We start from the raw sequence: 21,483 nt of genomic DNA on the forward strand, positions 1-21,483 counted from the left end.
AATTTCATCACCTGCCTGGCTACGACTGAGTTGTTTAAACAAATGTGTTGCAATGGTAGAAAAAAATTGTGTGTGTCTGAAAACTGTAGGTAGTGGGGGTACTAATTTTTATTTTTATTTTTTTAAAAGGGGTACTTTATAAAAAAAAGCTTGAGAAACACTGACCTAAACTTTTGCTCACAAAACTGAAAAAGCTTACAGCAAAAGTACAGCAAAAGAAGTACAAATACATATGTACTTCCTAGAATTGATACATTTAATGGAAGTCACAGTTTGTTAGCACAGTAATGAAGCCTGAAGTTGGTCAAATTTTGCTAAAAAAATGGCAATGTTTTGTGCAAGATTTTTGTGCCCCTTTTCCAATTGGTTTACCTCTATGATTGTGTGGACCTACAAGGATTCTACTCCTCTAATGACTGCATGATTACTAAAAGCTGGATGGTACCATTTTATTAGGACTGTCAATGGCCCTTATCTTGCAAATAGTTAATTTGAGAAACAAGAAAACTCACACACAGAAAAACTCAATAGAGATAATCCACCATTTGCTCGTTACTCACACGAGGCCTCGTGGTGCATGTCATGCACCTAAAATTCCCTTTGATGGCAATATGTGATTGGGTTTCCTATTACTTTCCTGGATCATGAAATCCAGATAGCTTTGTTGGTATTCTGACTCCAACTCTCATCATGCTTCTCAGAATGAATGTATACCTCTTAGTTATTTTTAAAATACTAGCTTTTTTGTGTTAGAGGGCTTGGAAATCCTTGTTGAATAAAAGTTGTTGAGAAAGATGGAATTATAAACAGGCCTTCCTTTCACTAGCATGAACTAGCAAGAGCAATTCTCATTAGTACTCAGAAGGCTTGTGGAGGATTACTTAATTTTGCAAGTTACTAAGCAAGCAACCATACACCACAAGAAGTACTTTGACATATTTGACAACTGCGATTTTGGTTTTTGTTACTAGGATAAGATTTCACAGAACCTTAGCAAAGGTATTATATAAGGATAATAATTAATTCTCTACCCTGAAACTCTATATTTAATAAGTTCTATCATGTCTCTAACTACTGGTTAGAACTGTAAAGCAATTTGTATTTCCAAAAATGTCTGTTTCCTTCATGTGATTCACAATTAGATTCATGCAAAAGAAGATGCCATGAAGAGTATTTGTTTGAACGTATTAGAACCTTGCTAAACTTCAGTCTGCTAATTGGAATGCTGAATTCTCACCTCTCTTAGAAAAGATTTATAATAGCAGATTGCCAGCTTGGGACCTTTTATTCTTGAATATTAAGCAGGGGTGGTCCAAACTTATTGACTCTCTAAGCCACAAACAACAAACCTCAGAAGTTCAGGAGCCAAAGTATGCCTGACAGGGCTGAAGCCCCCAGACTCCTGCTCCTGCTGGGCAGAAGCAAGAGGGGGTGCTTAGGTGGGAGTGGAGATTTTTTACCAAGATTTGCTGAGCACACTTAGTCATATGGAGAAACTTGCCCTGCACGACAGCTGCTAGAGCAGCAAGCTGGGTGATTTGGCCATGGGAAGAAGCAGCAGCAAAAAGCTGCCTCAGCAGCAAAAAGCTGGCAAAGCCTCAGAGGCGCGGGACTCCGCTGCCACTTTGCTCCCGGTGCCTCTGGGCTGCTGGGGACCGTCTCCAGCAGACCAGGGACACCGGGAGCAGCTTTTCTCGCCCTGGAGGTCGAGGTGGCGGGACCGCTGCGCTCTGGGCTGTCCCGCTGCCTGCGAGCTCCGGGGAGAGAAAGCCCCGTTCGTAAGTGCGGATCGGACGTAAGTCGGATCCGCGTAACTCGGGGACTGCCTGTAATGACAAAAGGAGCAAGCAGTCAGGAGACACCGGAGCAGATCATAATAAGCAGACTTATAAAGTTATTTTGAGTCAGCGATTATTGCAGAAGCTTTAGCTCACTTTCTTCAGAGATACACAGTTTAATAGTTAAAGCAAAGTCAATTTTCTCTCTTCCTCTGCTGTAAACGTGATTAAATCACACCATCTGAAACTCAGTTTCCCCAGCTGTAATGCTGGGACAGCAATATTTATCATGCCACTTGGCTGTTATGAGACTTGATTTGCTCATGTTTATACAGCCCAGGTGGAAGGTGTTCTAGGCCAAATTATTATTATATTTCATCTCAAATAATTAAGAACAGGAAGAATAAGCATGTTTACAGACACAATGATATAAATTAAAATTAAATTTGAGAAGCGTATAGCACAACAGTATTCGTGTATTCATATACATCTCATAATTGAATAAAACAAAATAACTGTAAGCCTAAACACCATGAAATTGCATGGCAACAAAACTGGCTGCTAAGCAACAGAAGTCCAAGCAGGATTACCACTGGTATTGTTATTAAAGAGCTATTCCCTCTTCAAAATATAAGAAGAAACCAATTTTAATTCTCCGGATCACTCAGTCAGGAAAAAAAAAACCAGGAGATTCTACTACACTGTCTCATTTCTATTTTCAAGCAGGAGAAGGCCAAGTAATTTCAAAATACCAGAGAAGTACCACAAATTTCAAATGATTGCTTTGAGTGGCTTATTGCAATAATAAAACAGAACTGATAGAAAAGAGTCATACTGTTTATAAGGTATTTCAGACAGACACAGTATTATGGACAATAGCTATTAATGTATTTGGGACACAACTTAAGGTTATCAAATTTCTGATTGCATAAAACTGAACACTGTTGCCCCAGCCTGTCTCTGAGGCCCCATCCCTGCTCACTCATCCCCATCCCTCTGTTGCTCGCTCTCCACCTCGCTCATTTTCATCAGGCTAGGGCAGGGCGTTGGAATGTGGAAAGGAATGATGGCTTCAGATGACGATGTGGGCTCTGGGGTGGGGCTAGTTATGAAGCAGATGGGGTGCAAGAGGAGGCTTTGGGTTGGGACCAAAGAATTCAGAGAGGGGGAAAGGGCTCTAGGCTGAAGCAGGGGATTGGGAAACAGGAGGGATTTAGGTTCTGATAGGGCGTTTGGATGCGGCAGGAAGTCGGAGCTGGGGGTGGAGGCACAGAAGGGGTGAGGGCTCCAGGCAATATTCACCTTGGGCAGTTTCTTGGAAGTGGCAATGTGTCCCTCGGCTCCTTGGAAGAGGTGCCTCTGGCCACAGGCACCGCTCTCACATCTCCCGTTGGTTCCCGGCCAAAAGGAGCTGTGGAGCCAGTGCTCAGGACAGGGGCAGTGCACGGAGCTTTTGTGGCTGTTCCTCCACTTAGGACATGTTGCTTCTTCTGGGTAGCCATGTGGAGCCAGGTAGGGAGCCTGTCAGCTCCATACCAACTGGACTTTTAATGGCCCGGTCAGCAATGCTGGCATTTTGATGGAAACTGGACACCTGGAAACCCTAACTCAAATATAAGTACATACAGCTTTTTACATAATTAAATGACTTTATGTTTACATTGCCTTTTTCCAATTGAGATATCACACAATGCTTTAACATACTAAAATTAGCCAGCTGGTTCATTGCTGGGAACTGCTACAACACAGTTCACAGTAAGCCAAGGAAAAGCTCCATGATTTCTCGAAGGCTAGGTCTACACTATAGCCTTTTTTCGGAAAACACTACACAAATTGCACTCTGTGTTCCTTCACTCACTCTACTTTATACTTCTTACAGCCAACACTTCTTGCGTTCCAAGAAGGGACACAAAGTGTCTTCCCTCTCCTCATTCAATAAATTTTGGAAATGTCATTTATTCCAGAAAACATTCCTGCTGTAAAATCACAGGCTGCTATATTTTATTCTGTGTGGTACCTGCTAATACTATTATTGAGGGTGGAGGTTGCAGGGGGGAAGCTGACTATGGTATCCAGCAGGAATGGTCCAGAACACTTCAGCTTAGATACAACTTACATACAACATTTACGACAGTGGACTTCTATGGCAGTGTTAAAAAAATTATTTTTAAAAAAGGAAGAAACTGTGTTGAATACAGTTCACCTTTTGGTCCATACCATACCAAGAACTGGATTCCTATGTAGTCACTAAATAGATCCTCTGTGCTGGAAACTTTCCAAAGTTACAACAAACTACAACATTATAATTGCTTCTTCTGTACATAACAGACTCCTGTGAATTTTGTTTTGGATTATAGGGAATATATGGATATAAACAGTGTGGCTAGAAGAGTCACATTCCCAGAAGGAATCAGTCCAGGTTGGCTGCTATGGTGTCATATGGTAGATCTGAAGTAGCTCGTAGGAGAGCCAAAAGTCTGGCATAAGCAATGGGAAATGTGAACCAAAAGAATGTAGCACATACGCATTGTCTTTCCTTGTGTCCTTAGAACTCATCCACTTCTCCCACTCACAATGTGCTCAGACTACACTTTTGAAGCAGAGTGAGGATCAGAGAAGATCCAGCTATTGGTACTATGCAATTAACATCTAAAAACTCCCACGTAATCAGCAAAACATAATATTTTCTGAATTAAATCCTTGGTAGAGTACTGTCCAACAATCTTTGGCACTTTTTTTCTTTTAATCAGCCTCCATTACCATGTCAACATTTGAAAGTGATGACTCTCTTCCTGCCTCACTCTCAGTTCTTTTTCCATTTGATATTTTCCCTGTATTTTCAATTAACCTGAAATTAACATGGATGTTTTAGTTTAACACCAACAGCAATCATTTTAATTTATATAACCCCATGTCGTGCCAAAATATCTTGGCTGCTGCCTCGGCATCACTGATAACGTCAGCGCTGCTCTCAGAATAGCATTCATTAACTAAACTGATGCTGCAGGGCCATCAATGAGAGCACAAATTGATATGTTTATGTAAGTCTTGCTAATAGAGCAGCTATTGTTTCTGTGGGTATTTTGTGATGGAAAGGGGAACTTCTGTATGATCTCAATGGACACTGTGTATTTCTCTGGCTCAAGGACAGTTGGATGGGACTTTATCGGAGGCTCAGGAAAACCACGCCTAGGTGGACAAAAATAGGTCACTAAAGAACAACACGAGGCACATACATTCTACCACATTCCCTACATTCTTTGACCTGAGCTCACTACCTGGAGAGCATTCTCTGCTCAGACCAATCTGGAGTCAGAACAGTAAGAACATATGCCTGTGCTTATCCACAAATGTCCTTTCCTTCAGCCATATATTTCACAGGTTCATTAGAAAGAATATTTCGATTAACTGGTCTGGTTCTGCCCCCAACTTTGAGGACCTTAGAATGATGAAGAATAGAGGTTGATCCCACTCACCCCACACAGATGCGTGCCAGCCTACGTTTTGATTTTTAATTGGTTAGCAGTGGAACATTAGACCTGATACACTAATAAGTATGAGGAATCTGAAGGTTTTACTCACAAGAATGTGCCAATTTTAAAATGCTGCAGGCCAAACTTTGGCAGATCATTACCCTGAGCCCATCTGAGGAAACTCACCCTGCGCTGACAAGATTCCTTCTGCAGAAGTTGCACACGCTATCCCTCACCTTGCTCCTGTTTGCCAGAAAATTCAACACTGGAAATTTAACAAACAAGGTTTTCATGCCTTTTGAACAAGTGGAATACTGGCATACAGTGCTATTATGCAGATTATATACAAAGCCTAAATCCTCCTCACCATGTGTGCGCGATGGAACAACAAAAATGAGTGGGTCAGATAGCGGGATTTGGACCCGCAGCTATAATACACTTTACCTGTCAAATTTGATTCTAGCAAATGTTAAATCTACTTTAATGCAACATTAACTATCCTAGTCTAGCTCAGATTCAAATGCAAGAAAAAACCCTCAAGACAAAATCCTTTGAGGACAGTCAACTTTTGTGTGAAGCCAAAGTCAAATCCAATGTGTACATCCTGCTAATCTTCAAAAACCAAAAATTTCTTGGAGAAACTAAGGGCAATCCTCTATGATCTAGTGATAAAAGTTTCAGAACAAATTGTCATGGGATACTTCAACATCTATGTTCATAGTACCTCCGATGCAATGTTCCCACTCTCAGTTTCTCATTGGTAATCTCTATATCTAGATACACAGGTCAACACGCCCTATGCATTTTTTTTTTTTTGACTAAACATGGATATAGGGATGTGACAGGGTGGACCAGGCCCTGAGGCTCTCTCCTGGAGGCCTTGTGGTCCTTCCACACCCCGCCCCAGAAAGACTATAGAGAAGTCCTCAAGGCAAGCTAGAGTGGCCACAAGGGATGCAGCCAATCAGGAGGCCAGGAAGGCCCTACAAAAAGGAGCTGCAAAGCAGAGCAGCAGTGTGGAGCTCAAGGGCTGTACACTGGAGGATGGACGGCCTGAGAGAGCAGCAGCACTGTGGACAGCTCCCTGTGGAGAGCTTATTGTAGACTGATGGACTATGTTGGGATTCTGAGATAAAGCCCTGAGGGAAGGGAAGTCCTGGGGGTACCACCCTCTTCCAGAGTGGGGAACAGATGTAGGGATACTATAAGGAGTACCGAGATGGGCCCCATTAGACATGTACCCTGGAAGGGGTTTGTTGATTTGCGCATTGTGTGTGAGACTCGGTCAGAGGGCTTGGCTGCTGAAGAGGTTTCGAAATGAGAGAGTGCAGGCACACACAATCAGCCAGAGGGGGCACGCACAAGAAGTGAGTGCCACCCTGTTACAAGAGAACACAAAAACATCCCCCCTATCCACAGCTAGCTTTCTGCTTCCTCCGGGCCAACATCAGAACCCTCCTGCCCCTGCAGGTAGAAAGAAACAAACATAATGGCCTGCCCTAGAAGCTGAATGAGCCATATCCCAAACATCCTTATAACACCATCACAACAAAGCGCTATGTAATAAGAGAACTAATGAATCACTACAGCAATCCTTAACCACTGTTGGAGGAACTGCTGCATGCTTCTGCAATTCTCAATTCTCAAGAATGAAACTCACAAATGGAAGAGACAGAGTTTCTTCAGCGCCTGGCCCAGAAGAGATCAGGACAGCCATGCATCTCAGTGCACTCAGTGTAAAATACAAAAATACTTCAACCTAGCCGTCCCACCGTAGCACCAAACAAATATATAAATAATCAAACTAAACAAAGTCCAGTCCCTGCTGCCAGAAGAAAAGAGACAACATGGAAAAGCTTTTTTTTTTTTGCAGAGATCTCATACATTTTGGGGGAGATTCAGATGTCACCATTATGAGAGCTGTTTACAAACATGGTGAATGTATCTATAATTGTAAATTTAATGGGAAAAAGTCAGGACTAGGGATGTAAAATCGTGTAATTGGTTAACCAGTTAAATGTGAATTTACTTCAATTAAGGGGGAGCCATGGCCAGGCTGGAATGGCCCACTGCCACAATCAGGGGCTGCTCTGGACGCCCAGAGAAGCCCCTGGCTGCGATGTGTTGGGCCAAGTCAATTATTGCTGAAACCAGGGTTAGTGTCCCCAGGCACATGTCTCATCTATTGGGCTGAGTACCTGCCTCTCAATTTACCAAAGAACTCTGTGCCTCAGTTTCTTCACCTATATAGTGTGGATATCTGATTCCCTACAGTATCTACTATATAATATATAATCTTGGACTTAGCTTGAATGACATTTATGGTCATTGTAGGTGCGTTTTGCCACTTGAAGGGGAGGTTCTGAAGTTTCCTCACTTCTCTGGACCTCAGCAAGTGCAACATCCCCTTCATGGTGGTGGCCTGCTGTGTGCTCCACAACCTTGGTGAGAGCAAGGGGGACACTTGTGCTTCCAGGGGCTCTAAGTCCGACGCAGGCTCCAACAAGCGTGGACACACTATTTCAAAATAATTCTAACTCATTTTGATGCTTCCCCATAGTGGGGACACTATTTTGATTTTGTTATTTCAGGAGTTTTTATTTTTATTTTACTTATTTTGAAATTATTTCCTAGTGTAGCCATGCCCTGGGAGTTGGGACAAGTCTCAATTTCTAATCTAAATCTAGGCTGGCTCTGGCTACTTAACAAGGAACAGAACAATTTCTTTGGCCCACTACAGCGATGTATGATCTTTCCCCCCCAGTTTTTCTCTCTTATACATTAGCTCTAAAAATAGCAATCCATCTCTTTAGTTTTAAGTTGCACTAACATAATCAGATGTTGTGTACTTTTCCCACAGCACTTAAGAGCTAGATTTTTTCCAGTAAGATTTTTCAAAAGTGCCTAAGCACCTAACACTGTTGATTTCAGTGGGAGTTAGCTTCTGATAATGCCACCTACATTTTTAAGCACCTAAATAAAAAAAAAAATTTCCGTAAGTAACTTAGGAGCCTAAGTTTCAAAATTTCCCATTTTCAAAATCTATTTGAGGTACATCAACTCCACAAATTTATTTGTAACTAGCAGGTGAGACCCAACGTTGACCAGGCAAAGTCATTTTATGTAGATTACATTTATAGGAAAGATCAAGAAATTAAATATATGTAAGAGATTTTTTTATGAATGTGCTTGCAAAAGGGAAGTAAAAGAACAAATTAGTAGGATTTCAACTTCTAACATTATTCATTTTATTGAATAATTACCATGTATAGTAAATTTAAACCAGAAACTCATAAAGCTTCCATTACTCTTTCTGTAACTAATTTTAATTATTTTGTGATTTGTAACAGTACATTTTTCTTTGCACTAAAATAACAGTTGAATAGGTGACTTGATTTTACTTTTGTTAGCAAATATTTTTATGAACTCTAAGTCTAATAACTATGACTTTCTTCTGAAGAAAAACAAAAATAAGTATTTAATCCTTTCACCCAGCACATTCCAGTGTAAAAAATAGTGCATTCAGCTAATTTAAGTGGCAGGATTGATTATGCAAAATTTCATATGTATAGGTAATCGTGAAGTATGACTTTATTTTGCACAAACAAATCCACAAACAAACAAGCTCTTCATAATATATAATAGATTGTAGCTCAGGTTTGCATAGTCCCACTAGCTTTCACCTAACTAGAGCAGGTCATAACATTCGTAAAGACATGGCAGCACATACACCAATGTAAGCTATCCACCTCAGTATATAAAAAGCCACTTTATATACTGTCTGGGCTGGTACTAGGATGGCTAACACACAGAGGCCCATACTGTCCCATCTTCACTACTATTATTACGTACACTAATTAGATTAAAAGTAGCACATGTAAGCCTATCTACACTGCAGTTAAACCTTACTGTCAAGAACCAAAACACAGGCAGTCATGTCAAGCAGTAAGAGCTACAGACAGGTAAGATGGAATAGGTCAAGCCAGAGTCAATATCTAGAAACTGGGGATATAGGAAAACAGGAGCTGGACTCAGAAATAAAGCCAGAGAACAAGGATCAGGAACTGTCTCAGCAGTGGGCAAAAATGTTGATGCACTTCTAACAAAAAGCAGAAACATTAGATTGTCACATTAGAGTTGCAAAAACAGCTTAGACAATTTCCGTCAATCTTTCAAAAACATATAACAAATCTTGTTTGATGAGACTAAGCATGAGAATTTTCAGGGAAAAAAGCTTTATTAAGAACTAAGCTACTGGTAACATAAGATTGGGTACAAAACTCAAGTTAATATGTGGTTTTACTCGAAGTGAGGTACAGTATGGCAGGCTGTGCTGCCCAAGTGCATTCTGGGCAAGTGGATTCTGACTCAGATCCACATTCTGCTGTCTGGCTCCCCTGTGCTTCAGGGGAAGTACACTATGAAAAGTCTAGCTGAAGCAGGAAGGTTTCACGAACAGGCCAGCACCCTGAGAGAAGAGCCCAAATGGTCTGTTCACTCCTAACACTTTTTCTGTCCACATGCATCAAAAGGGCTCTAGCTGGGCTTGTACTTCTTGCATCAAGAAATATATCAGTCCCACAAAGGGGACGTCTACACTGCAAGCTTATTTCAAAATAGAGCATCCACACTACAAGGAAGTCTCAAAATTAGTCTGAGGCAGGCTTCCCTAATCTGGACGCACTATCTCAACATAGATCCCCAGGAGGCAATGGGGAGGAATAACTTTAGAATGGCCCTCGTGAGGAGCTATTTCAACATAGCAGCAGTGGAGCATCCACACACACCCTCTTCTGAAACAGCTTTTTCAGAAGAGGCATTATTCCTTGTGGAATGAGGTTTACCAACGCTGGAAAAAGCCATTTATTATTTGATTTTTTTCCCCAAATTATGCAATTGCTGTGTAGACTCAAGTGTTATTTTTTTCAGAATAACGGCTGTTATGGAAAAACGGTGCCGTGTAGATGCACCAAAAGGCTGCTCTTCCATCTATATGAGTACCCAAGGTATAGGGAACTTGCCAGGTGCCAGGAGTCAAAGCAGGCTCTTAATTAAAGTCATGATTATAACTTCATATTTATATGAAGACACTTTTCCTTTTTTTAAAGAAAACTTAGATGAGGAAATAATTAATTCTAATCACTATACAAGAAACTCCAAAAAGAGAAGTGAAGAGAGGTTTCAGAGACCTTGCTTCCCTGCACCAAATCACTATCCTCATATATTTCTGTACTTTGGCCCATTTTCCCTTTCTGTATATAAATTTGCCTAATTCTCCTCCACTTAATTCTTCAACCTTCAAGTAACAGAGGCATCTAGCACTTTTAAAAGAGAATGTAGCAAATAAGGTCTATATGTTAAAGAAAAAAACCCCGCAATGAACCAACAAAACATCCCTCAAACTTTCAGACTATGCATTCTTTGTGTAATGAATTAGATCTAACAGTGTATGAAAGTAAACAATTCTGCTGTCCCAAGTCATGACTATTCTTCAGACAGCAGATAATGAGAAAGTAACATTCATTCTTCTGCAATGAAGAATTCTAGTTCATTTTGTGAACTGGTAGAGTTCTGTGAACTTTAAAAAAAAATATTGCTTGTCTTATATAATGAAGGCCTGCGTTTTATGATCACATTGGCACTGTTATTTCAATGAGGAGCCAACAGCATAAGAGAAATTATCTGAATTTATATCAGATGAACAACACAGAAATACCTTTTGGATTTTCCATGTAGATATAAATTATCTTTCTTTTCTTTTCAAGAAGAATGTTCAGAATTTTCCACAAAAAGTTCATATTAATAAAAGAGAGAAATTAGACTGCTGACAAAAGTATCAGAGAAGTTTGAAGCATGGGACCACTTTTAGTAAAAGTGCCATAGAAAAACAGCACACCTGCAAACATTTACCAGCAAGTATATGTTCAACATGAGTCTAAGTGTTGAGATTTTTCAAGGAATTCTATAGATAACGGTTTAGACTAGGGGTGGGCAATAATTTTTGCAGGGAGTCCACTTCATGAATTTTGGTGGTGGTTGCAGGCTGACTCCGTCCCCTGCCTCTGAAAAGGTGAGCCCTCAGGCAGTAGGGGTGAGGCTTCAGGCAGAAGGGGCAGTTCCCTCTTGGTGCCACACACCCCTTGCTGGGGAGGAAACTTTGCATACTTCCTGCTCCCAGACCAACTGGGGCCTGGGGATGGGGAGCACATGAAGTCTCTAGCACCTCACCTCTGCCCTGCCAGGTGTGTGTGGAAACTGGAAAACTATGCTACTGGACCTGTGGGTAAGAAAAATCCTGGCAACGGGCCAAATCCAGTGTGCCAGGGTTAGTCCCTGGTGGGTCCCCACACCACCCTATTTACCTTCACCTCCACAGGTATGGGGGAACAGCTGCCATTGATGACCATTCCCGGTCAATGGGAAATGTGATCACCCGTACCTGCTGAGACGCAGGTAAATTTAGCGGCATTAGCGGCAGTGGCTAACCCTAGTGAACTGCCACCATTTTATTGCCCACCCCTGTATTAGCAGTGTAGAATACTATTACAAATTATTCAAGATTTCTCTCTTCACTGTACCATTAGCTCTTCCTTCACCCTTTATACCAGCCAGCTGAATATCAAATGGTAATCCTCATTTCATCAAGGCTCAGGCTGAATGGTAATTTCTTAGTCAAAATGGAACCATTCATAGTTTGTCTCCCATATACAGGACTCATCCTTTGTTTAAGACCCTTAGGTGCAACTCTTGTTAAATTACCTTATTCCTTCAAGTTGTTGCACATGTACAGCAGCCTGATGTAGTGAAATAGAGAGGTTATGTGCTTGAGTCAGGATCAGGTTCACAAACACTGTTAAAAAGTAATTGATGATACAGCAGTAATACAGTATAATATCCTTCTAAGAGAGATTTAATGCAATTGATCCCAATCTTACAATTCTTACTCCCTAATTAGTGCTTTGCCTGAGGCGGGATGATTGGATTTGGCCTAATTGCAAGGATCTAATTTCACTGAGTTTGAATTTTCCTTTGTAGAAGCAATTTAGGAACATATCGTGAATTGCATTCTTCATTTGTATAAGAATATAAGTAGCTTATAGTTAAAGAATGTTACATATGTGTTATGTATTAAATATTAATATGAGCACACAAAAAAAAGGGTTGGATCTGGCTTCCTCATTCCATGTGTGCACTATGCTGAACTCTCCAGAGAGCACCATCCGCGCAGAGCAGCTCCTTCTACCCTGTAATCCTAATTCCAGCCTCGTGCTGAGGGGAGTCGCCCACAGTGGGTAAATGGAGTCTTGGGAACATACCCTGCCCAGCGCACATCCTGCAGCAACAGCTCCTTGGTCTGGGTATTACAACCTGGTACACATGGTCACCAATGTTCCCTCTAATTTTTTCCATCTACATGCAGAATAAATGTTTTATATGCGCCAAGACACATGCAGATGTGCACCACCGGTTGAAACATATGCTGCTGGCTAAGGCACTGTGGGTGCTCTGCTAATGAGCTGTGTCGCATTTGAATCTCTTCTGGGTGGCCACCTAAGCACTCAGCTTACAGAGAACACTAACAGTCATAATGCATCTCAAATTTGGGGTGTGTCTAGACTAGAGGGTTTTTTCGAAAAAACTTGCCCTGAGTCTAGACTGCTGCTGCATTCTTTCTAAAGTAAATCGAAAGAACGTGACAGCTTTTTTGACTGCGGAAAACCTCGTTTTACGAGGAATAACACTTTTTTTCGAAAGTGCTCTTTCAAAAAAAGACGCTATCTAATGTAAAATGTGCTTTTTTGAAAGAGAGCATCCAGACTGCCTAGGTGCTCTCTTTCGAAAAAGCGGCTTGCTTTTTCGAAAGTATTGGTTGTAGTCTAGATGCTCTTTTTCGAAAGAGGCTTTTTCAAAAGTATCTTTCAAAAAAGCCTCTTTCAAAAGAGGCTTGCAGTCTAGACATAGCCTTGGGTTGGCTGCGCCAAACTTCAGACTCTGTGCACCTGGTCATAATGCCCAAAGCAGGGCCCAGCCTCACAGGACCAGAACCATGACTGCACAGTGTGTGCGCAAGTGCTGTCATGCTCTCAAGGCCCAATTCTGTTTCTTTGGGATCTCCACCTTTACACTGGGCCAGAAGTGTAGACTTGCCTGGGTTTGCACCTTTTATAATTTCTGTGGGTGCAACTGAAACAGTGAACCTACACTAATACTATCCCTGGTATAAAACCAAAACCAGACTTAAACCTAGCCTGCTTTCCTTCCCCTCTCACACACCTTCTCTAAAATATAGATGGTAGCATTTTTAAAAGCCAGTTTTTAAAAGTTCCCCAGAACTTCTGGACATATTTTTGCCCTTTCTGTTGATTATGCTCTATTGCTAACAATCAGATCAATTTCCAAAGCTGATTATCAGCCAGCTTCCATGCAGAAGGCCTTCATATGTAAGCATAATGGAGACACATAAGCTTTATAAAAACATTATTTACACTGATATTGCCCCACATGAACTTGTGTGTGCTCCTTGATACAACACGACAAAAACCTTTAAATACTGCACAGAACATGTATTGAAGACATAGTGCTTTGGAGATGCTAATTTTCTATAGATTGATATCAGCTTTCACGTGAAAACCAACAAAAATTAAATTAAATTCTAAAAATAAGATTCATTGTTTTCAAGTCAGCTTCTAATAGTGTGATGATTTCCCATCATTGGTTATCAGCAGGCACTGAGTGAGCCCAGCTCTTCCAACACAAAAAACATAAACCTCTACTTTCTTTGATTTCAAACCACTTTGGATGAAGCTGTTAAGTCTTTTAGCTGGCAAGTCAGTCATATGCACACCAGTCACTAGACTGGGACAAACACCCAAAATGTGTTAATGTGAGTTACATAAGATTATACTGGACATTTCCTATCTGTGTTAGTTTACATTTTTACAAATATTTATGTAGGAGAGAAAAAGAAAATCTAGATACCCTGGACCAAATTCTCTCAGGACATGTCTACACTACAGCGTTATTTCGAAATATCTTATTTTGAAATAGTTAATTTGAAATAAGTTATTTTGAAATAACGTGTCTACACACAAAATGCATTTTGAAATAGCGTTTTGCATGTAAGGCCGGCCAGAACTAGGTCAGGAGTTACTTTGTGTGGCTATCTGAGGCCTGTGCTTAAAGGGACCCTCCCCCACCCCCGGACAGCCGGTTCTCAGTTTTCCCTGATTGCTTGCCTACCTCGATGAGGGACAGCAAAGCATTTTGTCTCTGCGTGATCCTGTTGCCTTCACTTGGGACATCACAGCACTCTGCACCATGGAGCCAGAGCTGCCCCGGTCACTCTGGTGCTTCTCGTGGACGCGTTGCTGCAAGTCTGGCTGCACTTGCTGCAGGCTGCCATCCGGGAGGTCCATCGGGGAGCTGTCAGTATCCAGGAGGCCCTGCGGGAGAGTTTCCACCCTGAGGAGCACTAAGAGCCTTCCTGGTCTTCCCCACTGGGGACTTACGCTTACCCCCAATCCCCCTTCCTGATGTCAAATAAAACACATGTATTTTCATAAACACAAACTCTCTTTATTTAACAAAACTGGGGAAGGAGGAGGAATGAAACTCTGGTGAGACTGGGGAAAGGAGGTGGGAGAGGGGAGAAGAGAGGATGGGAGGAGGAAACCTGGGAGGAGGGAGCTGGAGGGGGGAAGCAAGGGGAATAAGGAGGAGGGGAAGCTCAGGACTCAGGGTCTAGCCGAACCAACTTGATTTTCATGCAAACTTGCTCCTGGGCATGTTGCCTTTGGTGGCCAGGCTGGCAGCTATCCTGCCATAGACTGCCGCGTTCCTTCATCTAGTGCGGAGATCATGGATGTTGGGGACATCCTCCCCAAACCTGAATAAGGTCCATGATCTCCACCCTGGACCAGGAAGGCACCCGCCTTCTCCGTGCCCTGGCAGGCTCCGGGGAGCTGGTAGACTGCTCCTCTGGAGCAGTGGAAGGCTGGCTGCCAGTGGCTTGCTGGCTCATGTTTTAGGGCCACTGGATCAGGGGCAGTGACTGCTGGCTCTGGGCTGGCAGGCTTGGAGCTGGCACAGGCACTGTGGCCAAAGTCTACCCCTTTAAGGGCTCTGGGGAGGAGGGAGGGAGAGGAGTGTTCTTGGTTGAGGCCAGAGTGGCCACCAGGGCACCCTGGGAAGGCTGGAGGCCCCCTATTTTGAAATAAGTGTCTACACAGCACTTATTTCAAAATAGCTATTTAGAATTTGGTTTTATTCCTCGTGGATTGAGGTTTATCAAATTCGAAATAAGCCCTCCACTATTTCGATTTAATTTCTAAATAGCGGTTTGGCTGTGTAGACGCTAGTAAAATTATTTCAAAATAACGGCTGTTATTTCAAAATAACTTTGCTGTGTAGACATACCCTCAGTTAAAACCAGTTGGTTAATGGTGTCATGCAAAACAAAATAAATTTTATTTGTGCCCTTTTCCCATTTTATAGGGTATATAGAAGTAGCTCACTTTTAAATTAACTTTTCTTATATGTTCTTCTCATTTACATATAAGACCAACCAAGTTTTGTGCTCCTTGTTTTTCTCTGAAGTATTTGTCAGAAGAAGTTTGAATTAAATAAATATTCATGAAAAAGCAAAAATAAAAAAGCAGAGTTTTTAAAAGTCTTGGTTACTCAGGTTTCAATCTCTTATCTTTCTCTGTCTCTAACTAGCTTTCCAGTGTTCAAAGGAATCCTTGGGGAAAATCAGGCAAGTCAAAGCATGGTATTTCTAATGAAAAACAAACAGAAAATATATTTAAAAATAAAATTTCAAGTCTTCTCTACATATCCTGAAGAAGCAAAAGTTTTTTCATATTTGGAGATTTTGGAATGGAATTACTTAGGATTTAATTTGGTGTAACAGAGTAAAAAATTTCCTTTAAATAAATAGTTTATTTGCTTCCACTTTTCTAAAAGAGGTGGTCATTTAATTTGAGAAGTACAAGAACTCTGTTTAAAATACAGTATTACAGGAAATTTGCTTTCCTAAATCTCCACTATGATTTGTATTCACTTCATATCATGCCCACATTTTATAATAAAAAATTAGGGAATGATGGATTATTTGCATGGCGAAATTTTGCAAGAGCCCCACTGACGCAGTTTATTCTAGAGAACCATTTATAGAAGTTCCACTTTGTCATTTTCACCCTGACTATAAGCAGCATGTGATATTCCCACCCCTATACAATTAAACTCATTATACTGTTTCCATAACAACCAATAGCAGTACATGAAATTAGTTTCCAATAAGAGTATGAGAAAATTAAGTTACAGGCTGCAAAATGTCTCTTTTAGAGGCTCTTACAGTGAACGAGAAACCAAATCTGTGAATCAAGCGGGGTGGATACCTAATGAAAGAGACCCAAAATATTAATTACCTAATGAAGAGAAGTATAGAAAAACTTGGCTTGAACATAGGACTATAGGAATTGTTATAGCTGATGAGACCGATGAACCATCTAATCCAGTAACTTGTTCTGATAGGAGCAAAATAGCAGATGCTTCAGAAGAATGCTTCAGCATAATGGGTACTTACATAATAATATGTCATTAGAAAAAATATCCTCCTCCCCCTAAGACTTATATAGCATACACTTTTGTGGGGTGTGTAACCACAAATATTTTACCATTCATAGATGTGTCTAATCTTTTTATGAATTCAGCCACATTGTTGGCCTCTATGTCTCACAACAATGGAGCCCACATATTAGTTACACATGGCATATAAATATTTTCTATTTTCTATTTATCTTTTCTTTTCCTTGGGCATCACCTGGGTTCAGTAATATAATCAGATGATAACCATTATCCCATAATTAACCTCCACATTTCAAAATACCATCTTAGTATGTTTGTATATTGCCAACCACAGTTCAAGCTGGTCTCTGTTGGGGCCTCTAGGCACTACTGTAAAACAACAAGAACAAGGCTATGCTCTGACCTAGCAGTGGCTTCCAAAATAAATTAATGGATCATCCTCCTGTACTGCTTCTTCAGGAGAACTCATCAAATCTGAATTTAAAGACTTAAAGCAAGCCCGTTCTAAAACCATTTTACCTTATATTATACAAGGGAGGGAAAAAGTATCCCATTTCTAATTCTTTAAAATAGATTCCACATTTGAATGATCATAAATTATGAGACTGAAGACTGCAAATATAAGGGGGCAAACTGAACAAGGGGTTTATTTTAAAGCAATTTAAATTATTTTTCCTTGGGCACATACAACAAAAATCAGCATGGATCACTATTTCTTCACCCTTTGGCTGACACTCTACTATATAGAAGGAACACTCTACTAATAACCTATAAAAGTCTACTAATAAGGGGAAACTATTATGGAGAAACCTAAAATCCTCAAAAAGTGACATTCTATTGTAGTAAGATGAAAGCCTAAACCATAAGCCCATGTAGCACAGGCTTGGTCTAAGGCCTGAGACCTACCTAACCATGGCTAACATAAGCTGTGAACAAGAGGCAGACCCCTGCTCACAAAACTTGGCACAAACAGGGCTGAAAGTACAAAACAATCATTGGTAATAGGCCCAGGTGTAGAATAGTAATTGGTACTAGATACGGACTGTAAAACAGTAATTGGTACTGGTCATACATTGAAAGCACATAGCAACGCCAGCTCATTAAAAAAGACCATGGTACCCATGCTCCCCACAGACTCAGGTTCAGGAAAGGGTCTAAAAAGACAGCATGATGGATAGAGATGATCTAATCAAACCATGAGGGTACAGGGTGATGGGTGGCATCTAAGAAGTGTCAGAGGACGGAAACCCGACACATCAGGAATGATGTGTAACTTGTTTGTACCTGTCTTGGGGGGACAGTCTTTGAATGACCTAAGGGACAGTGGGAGCACCCACTGATTGAGTCATTCCATTTTTACGAATTACATACACGTAGTGGCTCAGAAGAGTTTACTGACAACTATTATTGTACTTCACTTAACAATAAACCTAACCAGGCACCTTTGATCCTTATCTGATTTGTGGTGTTTGGGGGCTCTCTTGAAGTCTGCTGTGTTAATTAACGTGTAAATCAACACGGCACACATCACTGAGAACACACACAAGCAGCCTTCTGGTTATCATCATCAACGAAGCCAGAGACCTGTCAGGAATTCATCAGGAGGACCCCACCTGACTGACATAATCTATTTCAGAACTACTATTGTTCTTGTTATAGCCTAAAATATGTGTATCTTTGCTATAGCTTAAAATATGTGTATCTACCCATACGAGCTGCTAACAGCCAAGACTACCTGATTACGGACTGTACCACTGGAATACTGAAGAGGGTGAAGAGAGAAATTCAGTTACTCTCTGGAAAATCTAGCTCTGGGTGGTTCAAACTCTGGAAACCAGGAAACGTGTTTAATGTAGGAGGAAACTGAGATTGTAGATTAAACTAGATAATAAGATTTTGCAGGCAAGCTCTTTGGAACATCCTTTTATCTGCCATCCATAATGTGGTACTCTGTAGCTAAAATATACTACTACTGCAACTACCACTACTACAAATAATAATAATAAGAAGAAGAATAAATAGTAAGGCAAACTGAATATCGCAGAAAAAGAATGGCACTCATCATACACATAAACCAAACCCAGTGCCTGAAACCTAGGCATCCTGTCATAGCTCTAACAGACTGGGGATTTATTCAAACCAAAAATTACTGAAATAAAAGGACATGGTCAAGGCTAGCAAACCTAAAATTAGTCCCATCAGCCACATTTTGGCTTGCTTTATACCAGCCCTCACCAAAGTGTGTATATTCCCCTGTTAAGAGCAAGTCATATATTGATATAAAGAAGAATCCTGCTCATCACTACAGAGAACTGGATTGTATTTCAATACTTCCCTTCTTCCCAGTATGGCATAAGTGGGAGAAGGGAGAAGACACGGCTTTTGTCACAATGTTATTCCTATCTGCTAATAACTGATGTAAAAAGCTGCACAAAGACAGACATCTGCAGGACTCACGGAGCATACTTCTCATGCAGCAAAAATAGAACCCATAGTTGATTACTTGAGAATCTGCCAAACAATTTAAGATTTCATCTGCACAATATTGAAAAACTCCTTTTAGAAACATGACAGAATTGTCAGCCTTAGGAGGATGATTATATTCAAGGTACTGTATTTTATATTTTGGATCTATCAAGCTTCAGTTTTCCTTCATGCCTTACATTCAGCTGTGCAATTTCCCCAGTCGTATTGTGCTGGGTCCCTGAATTTGAAGCGTACTCTATGTCTCTGCATATATGCCACATATTTATGCTACTTCAGAAACAATTCAGAATACATTTTGTCCTTGAACATAAAGGCAGAGTCTACACAGTTTTTCTAGGTCTATAACTATTTCACTTGGGGAGGGTCTTACAATATGGAGAGATACGGTGGATGACGAAATATTTTTTACTGAACCATGTAGGAGAAAGAAAGAGCATGAAGCATGGGCCTGGTGCTTGAACCAAAGTAAGCAAGAGTTATACTACGAGTAACAGACTGGCCACATCAAAAGCAAATGTTTGCCTGAAAGTCAGTGTCTCTCGGCACTAGAACTGCTAGCACTAATAAAAGCACATGCAATATGTAAATACATTTTATTAGGAGAGTACAGGGATGCGCAGCTAAGTACATGATAAAATAGTTTAAACCAACAAGAGTGAAAGCATAACAATGGGTAGTGAATGCTTTGGAGGAAAGTACCAGGGGAGGTACCAAAAGTGTCATTAATGCATCAAATGATACGTATGGTGTATATTATAGATTGTTTATTTCTGCTTATAAATATTGGGGTACCTTGACTTAACTCTCTGGACAGCCTAGGAGCAATAGTGAAATCCATACTACTGATTAAGCCATGTTCATTGTCACAGGTACAACCACATAGGGCTTCAAAAGCCATCTGGCTACTGCTGACTATTGATGTACTTTGACAATAAACCTGACTTGGATGACTTCATATCTTAGCTACCTGAGCAGAGCTGGTATAATATACAGAGGGAGCATACAAAAATGCACGCAGTCGAACATTTATCATCACTGACAGGGCAGGAGACCTGTCAGAACACCACACCAGTGAATCCTGAATCTACTACATTGCTGTCCTGACCTCCTACATTGGTGACCCCGACCACTGATCTAGTAAGTAACAAGCTGTCCACTGCAGGAATCGCGACCTAACATGACAGAAAAGCATGAGTTAGGGAACCCCCTTATCCCCTCCCTGAAAATCCCCACAGAGGTTGATAAAGCATGGACCCGCTGGATTGCCAGTCAAGAGGGTCCATTTGCATTTAAAAAAGAAAGTGGGGAAACATGGACTGGCATTTGTAAAGTAATGGTAACAACTATAGCTCTAAAGAACAGTAATCTCTCTATATATTAAAGAAATATATATATATGGTTCCCCGCTGGGCACTCCTGTAAATTTCAAAGCTGGCATGCCACATGGAGCCCAGGGTCAGTTGGTGACTCCTCAGCTGACCCTGGGCTCAGCACGCGCGGTGCTGCTGCTTTGAATTGCTGGGGGGAGCCTGGGATCAGCTGGGGACGCCCCCGCTGACCCCGGGCTCTATGCAGCACTGCCGCTTTTAAGTATTTCCTCTTCTCTCCCTCCCCCCTGCCCTGTTGCTGCCTCTTTCTGATAGAGGCAGCAAAGAGGGGGAGCAACTAGTTGACTATCCTGTCGACTAGCCGATAATCATTTGCTTATCAGACAGTCGACTAGTCCTTCACATCCTTTGTGTGCACACTTCTCCTCAAGCCTCCTCCGGTGCGGAGCCTTGGGGGTTTCTTCTCTCCCTGTTTCCCCACAGGAAGCCGATGCTGGTGTACTAATCTTGCATGTGTGTGTGTGTGTGGGGGGGGGGAGATTCCAATCTGGAACTGCACGCATGTGGGCCCAGTGTGCCTGGCCCAAGCCACCAGAGGCAGTGGTTCCCCGCTAGGTCCTGGAGTGTTGGAGCCCCTAGCGCAGCAAAGAGCCACTGCTACCGCCCCTTCCATCCCCTGGCTCAGCCCCAACCCTCCTTTAGTGGCCGAAGTGGGGGCCGAGAGGCCGGGGACAGGCGGGAGCTGTCTGCGGTGTGGGGGAAGGGAATGTGGGGAGCTGAGAGCCTGGAGAAAGGGATAGTGGGGTGGGGAGAGGCCAGGGCTGGCTG

General features: G+C 41.6%; 1 protein-coding gene across 4 annotated transcripts in view; it reads right to left on the reverse strand.

The window, feature by feature from the left end:
* The window catches only part of PRKCE (protein kinase C epsilon), a 465,689-nt gene that overhangs the window by 219,297 nt on the left and 224,909 nt on the right, over positions 1–21,483 (reverse strand). Inside the window, exon 1 of one of the 4 annotated variants that reach the window (XM_089777503.1) lies at positions 14,492–14,756. The exons of the other annotated variants lie outside the window; for them this stretch is intronic. The gene's annotated coding sequence lies outside the window, so the exon portion shown is untranslated. Of the gene's footprint in view, positions 1–14,491; positions 14,757–21,483 lie in introns of those variants that run through there. 4 annotated transcript variants of the gene reach the window in all.

This window comes from Pelodiscus sinensis, chromosome 3, assembly GCF_052426305.1.
Source record: "Pelodiscus sinensis isolate ZL-2025 chromosome 3, ASM5242630v1, whole genome shotgun sequence".
Lineage (NCBI taxonomy): Eukaryota > Metazoa > Chordata > Testudines > Trionychidae > Pelodiscus > Pelodiscus sinensis.